Below are 6,397 nucleotides of genomic sequence, written 5' to 3' on the forward strand. Positions count from 1 at the left end.
AATCCCTTCAATTCTGATGTAAAATATGATGCCAAAAGACTGCAGATCACCCATTTAGATGACCGGTCATATGACCGGCAGATATCTCGTAGGATTCCCAGAGAGTTTTGCTTTACATAGAAATGTGTGCTCTTTTATTTTCATTTTGACTCACTTCAGTGTTGGTTCCTTTAATTCAAGTTGGCATTCGGTTTTTGGAATTTAGATAAGTCCTCAGCAAAAAAGTTTGTTTAAAAAAATATATATGTGTACATAGTGCTTGAAAATATCAATTTTTCCCTTACCATAAACCTTTGGGAGTGGCAAAAATGATGTTTTATAATTTAGGCAGAATTAAATATGCGCTATCTGGGAAGACAATATCTACATGTAATACTTATTCTGTTTTTTGGCACTTTATCCAAACACAAAGGCATCTTAAGTGTCTTAACAGTGAAACAATTTCTTATTTTCTAAGTTTGCGAATAAAACTTCACACTTAAAATTAAGACATTTATATGAAGAAAATCCCTTCTTCGTTTAAAATAAAAATAAGCGAAATCGGCCCAATTTCATACAACCCTGCCTGACATGAAAATTTTCTCCACGATAAGGCTGGTAGCCATTTCTAACAGATTTTGGGTCGCTTAGTCAATAATGGAAACATATATACATATTTGAAATTTAATAAAACAAGGCAAATAGCAAAATCGGCTAAAAACGGCTAATTTTTTTCTGCAAAACGGCTGCCGGCTAGATCGAAATTTCTCCGGCTGTTTGTTATCGCAACCGGCTAAATCTAGCCGGAAAACGGCTAAAATGGCAACACTGCTTTTGATTTATATTAATTTAAATATTGACTGCGTTAAAGCATATGATACTTTCAAAGAAATTCAAAGAGAAAATAAGAAAGAAAAAAGATGTACACTTAAAAAGCGTTTTAATTCTTTCTTTTAAATATAATGCTATATTTATTTCAAGTGGACCATATTTTTTTAGGTTTTTTTGAAAAAGTACTATAAATCTCTTAGAAAATGTTGGCAACCCTAGTTAGATGAGGGGTAATATCAAGAGACAGCATGAAAGGGGGAAGAGGGACGTATTAAAATTTCTTGTACTCCGACGCAGGATGCTCTTAACGCATTTTTTACACCCCTTTTACCCTGGGAACTGATTTACATCTTGCGTAGCACTTGCTGGCTCTTTGACTGCTTCAAGAGCCAAAAATCTGCCCATCCCTGGTCTAGACAAATATATAATTTGACGAATATTTTATGGAGCTGAAATTACCGCCAAACTAAAAAATCCCCGGGCAATCAATTAATTCGAATTGATATTTTGGTTGTCTCAAGCAATGGTTTCTATAGTTCATAACAGTCTAACCAGGAATTATACAGCTTTTAAATGTATACCAGTTCACATTTAAAACTTGACTAGTTAAACAAGGACATTAAATATTCAGCCAAACTCAAAATTGTTTTGGCTAAGACCGCGTATGTATTTATGTTTATATTTTTAACAAGTAACAAAGTCTAAGTTCGGGCGGAGCAAGTATTAAATGTAGTTTTTACACCTTTCCGAAAACTTACCCTGTATGGTAAGGAGGGATGGTTTTACAACCATTTCAAACATCTTCGATAGAACGTTCAGTTAGAAATAATGAGATAAACTTATATAGATATATGTGAGCGGCATCACGCATATTTTCCAAACCTCCATAATAACGTTACTTCTTTTCAAGGGATTGTTGTTAGAATCAAGTTTGAGTAAATTAGCGTCTTTAAATGGCGAAATATCGAAGTTTCAAGTATTTTTGGAATTTACTGTTATATGAAAAGTGGGCGTAATTTTAGTCCGATTTCAAGAAATTTCAACGTTTTGCTTTTGTGTGGCAAGCGCAATAATTATATTATATCGTCGCTCCCAACGAAGAGTAGCACATCTCAAATTACCGTGGAAGACTAGCACATTTCACTTTTCGCGTCGAAGACTAGCACATTTCATTATTCGCGTCGAAAAGTAGCACATTTCAGATTTTCGCGTGGAAGACTAGCACATTTCACTATTCGCGTGGAAGAGTAGCACATTTCAGAATTTTGCGTGGAAGAGTAGCACATTTCAGATTTTTGCGTGGAAGAATAGCGAATTCATATAAAGTGGTACTAGCAGCCGTACAAAAACCAAACATACGTGTATGTAATAATTATTTCTCCTCGACTAAGCTGAGAGTTTAATGTTGTGTATGGAGCTTTTCGGTATTTTATTACAACAAGAATAAACGTTTATTTTCCTCCTACTCGTTTGGACGCATATTCGCGTCTTCCTCAGGGAATCTATTTATAAATACGAGAAACATATATGTGCATTAGGGTGGTCCAAAAATGCATGTGAAAAAGTAAAGTCGGAATTTTTATGCTCTCACCCCCCAGGATTGTTCTATACCGAAAAAATATATCCCTATTTTTTATTTTGAAATCAAAAAATAGTTAGAGGTCGCTCAAAGCGCCCAAAGTTTCCCATGTACATATTTTATATGGGGAAAAACACTTTTGGTAGAAATGGTATATAATTCAAAAAAACTATTTTTCTATCGGAAAACTTTTTTCAGCTGCAGGATTCCCAATAATAATACCCAATTGTTTATTTAACCTTTTTTCATCGCAACTATAATTTGTAGGTCCGCCAAAAACCCCAAAAACCCCGAAAAATGCAATGGGGGACAAATAAAAAATCGTTAGTATTAAAAAATTGTTAAATAAATAATTGCGTATTATTATTTAAAGTCTCCTGAAAATAACCAGAGTTTTCTGATCGAAAAATATTGATTTTCAAAAATTCTATACCATTTCTACGAAAAGTTGTTTTTTCCCATACAAAAATACATGGAAAACTTTGAGCGCTTTGAACGACCACTAAATATTTTTTGATTTAAAAAAATAAATATGGGTACACTTTTCTATATACAACAATTCTAGGGAGTGAGAGCATTACAATTCCGACTGCTGTTTTTGGACCACCCTAATGTACATGCAGTCATATCAAAAGCACCTCATTTCAAAGTGATATTGTTTTCCACTTATTTTTATTTACTTATTTTTAAGAATTTTCATTAAAATAAAGTTCATTCTCTGAAGAAGTCCATATAAACCCATGATTCAATAATAGAAAGGTTTTGTAATAAAACAGTCTTCTCGCTCCCACACATAAAATCGGCTCCTTTACTTGTGCATAATGTTGCTTACTCTAGAGTTTCTAGTGATATTAGTAGTAAAACCAAAAATTCTTCATACTAAATATTCGTTGGCGTCACCTTCGTTTGCGTAATTTTCTAGAACAAGTGTAGAATAGCGACCGTTTAGCTATAAAATAACCAAAAATGCCGATTGATAGAACTTTTTACGCTGATTTCAACGATACCAAATTTATTTGTCACTGGTAAAAAAAGAAGATATAAGAGGTTTATTTGTATTTTTTATTATCACTAAATTGTTGAAACCCAAAAGTAGATCATGATAAAGTATGTAATATCGAATTAAAGATAATAACTTGTACTTTCTAAATTATATAAAATTCTTTACCATTAATTATGCAGTTTTTTCAAAAAAGGTTATTTCATGAAAAAATAATATTTCTTGGAATTTTAGTGGTTTTGGTTTAAAAATACAAAAAGCTATAAATTATGTACATCAGCTGAAGAACAAATTAATGACCTTTATGGTGACGTCATTAGCTGTTTAATTGGTTATAAATTACATAAGATATTAATATTTAAAATATCTAAAAACTGAACTTTAACCTTCTAGAACCTCTTCATTTTTTACTTGCGCCAAATCATTTTGGCATGGCTGAAATGAGCATAAAAAGTTCTATTGATCCGCATTTATAGTTTTTGCATAGCTGAACGGTCGGCATTCTAGATTTGTTCCCGGAAATGACGAATAACTTAATTCAAAAATGCATATTTTTATGTATTGTTTAGTATTTCCATTAAAACACCAAATATATTGCAAATTCGCATAGAATTAATAATACACATTTTACTTCTAATTGTATACTTTGCGTACTTTTTGTAGTACCATTCTACTACCGTTTTCGCAAAATGCGATCACATTCTTCCCCTTTCTCCTACTTCCAAAATACAAATCTAGATAGAGGAGTGTCAAATTTTAGCTGTCACAAATTACACAACCTTGTATTATTGAATCATGATATAAACCCAAATTTAAAACTTTATAGAAAACTAAAAAAATCTAAAAATGTTCATCCAAATGTCAAATAATTTTTTTCTAAGAATTTTTTGAGTATATAGAATTCAAGCCCTTTCAATTTTATTGCAATAATGTGCAAGTTTCAAGTGGCTAAAAAATTTCCGTTGTTGCGGTTTTCTTTCATATAAAAATAAATTGTGTTTATTCGTTATATAGTAGCAAATGCGATAAAAATAATCAAAGGAATCATAGGATATACCGTCGGAATTTTATGAATTTTATAATAGAATTACACAAATATAAAATAAGCACTTGAATTTCCAATATAAATTATGCTTTTATGATTTAGTTTAAATGTGCTACTCTTCCACGCAAACATCTGAAATGTGCTAGTCTTCCACGCAAAAATCTGAAGTGTGCTACTCTTCCACGCAAAATTCTGAAATGTGCTAGTTTTCCACGCAAAAATCTGAAATGTGCTACTCTTCCACGCAAAAATTTTAAATGTGCTACTTTTCGACGCGAATAATGAAATGTGCTACTTTTCGACGCGAATAATGAAATGTGCTAGTCTTCCACGCTAATAGTGAAATGTGCTAGTCTTCCACGCGAATAGTGAAATGTGCTACTCTTCGTAGGGACCGACGATATATTATATATATATATATATTATATATAATTATAATCGTACCAAGTTTCATACATATTGATCGAACGGTTACCGCGATACACAGCCATAAGTGGGTGGTGCCACGCCTATTTTCCAAATTTTATCATAAACGTATTTTTTGCTAAAGAGTTATCGCAAAAATAAATTTTGAATAAATTATCTCCCGTATTTAGTGATTTATCGAAGATTTCGTATTTCTCTAAATTACCGTTAAAGGGGATGTGGGAGTGATTATTGTCGGATTTTTTAAATTTTTAGCCGTTTGTTATGGTGTACGGAGGCCAACAATTGAAACAAGTTTATGAGAAATTGGTGAAACGGTTTCCGAGATATAAACATGTAATAATAAGTAATAATAATGGCTACGCCCATTTTCCAAAAATTTATGATATTCTTATTTTTCGTCTAAAAATCATTGTAAATATTAATTTTGAGAGAATAAGCTTCAGGAGTTACTAAAATTTTGCAGTTTTCGTATTTCTGAAAACTACCGTTATATGGGAGATAGGCGTGGTTATTGTTAGATTTTGCCCATTTTCAGTACCATCTGTCCTACGCTGAAAAGAATTACACATAAATTTCGTTAAGATATCTACCTGATAATCAACTAGCTACTGGCTTATAAGTGCATAAACCGGGTTTTTAAAACGCTTTTTTCAACTTGCAATGTTGTATGTCCAGACCACCATTTATACTGTAAATTAAGCAAATCATGCGTAAAAAGAGTTATGAAAACTTAGCGCGATAAATTACACTAAAATGAAATGGCCTATAGAACTGCATACTCATAACTCCGATTTAAAATATTGAAGTTTTTATAACAGTTTCTAGAATTCTACTAAATTTCCAACGCAGTTAGAAACGTGAATTTATATGTTTATGTTATATCACTTATGAGCCATCCTTAAATAAAAAATATACGAAAAATATTTAGCATGAAAACCATTGTGAATATTCAAAATTCTATATATTCTTATTAGATGACGGAGAGTCTATGTATTACATTTCAATACATTTAATACAATTTAACGCTGAGTTATCACAAATAAGCATTCAATATATCACCGTTTTTCTCATTTTTTCACACGACTGAGTGCTTCAAAAAGTAAATTAGTGCAAAACAAATCTCTCTTTAATCATAAAATGAAGTATTTTTTATTTGCAAAATTGTATGCGTACTTATTTAATTACAGTATTCAAAGAAAGTACTCTATACTATACTTATTGGGACCAGCTCAAAACTAACCACATTTGTTCTGGCCCGGAGGTGACCCTTTTTGAACTATCTAGGAACTGTCGTTATATGAACTGAGGGGAAAAAATATTAAACTCAAATAGAAACGTAACTGATCTTACTATAAACGTCAACGAAAGTACTGTATATTGATAAATATTCAGTTCAATTATGCGCATATTAAAATGACCGCGTTCGCTCTGAAAAGGCATCCGTGAAGTGAATAATCAAGGCAAAAACTAAAAAAAAAAATATTTAACTTGCATGTTGCCTGCAGTGGAATTCGAACCCTGACCATCTCGGGAT

Source organism: Rhagoletis zephyria, unplaced genomic scaffold (genome assembly GCF_001687245.7).
Source record: "Rhagoletis zephyria isolate East Lansing unplaced genomic scaffold, Rhagoletis_zephyria_1.1 Rzeph_scaffold_00542, whole genome shotgun sequence".
NCBI classification, from domain to species: Eukaryota; Metazoa; Arthropoda; class Insecta; order Diptera; family Tephritidae; genus Rhagoletis; species Rhagoletis zephyria.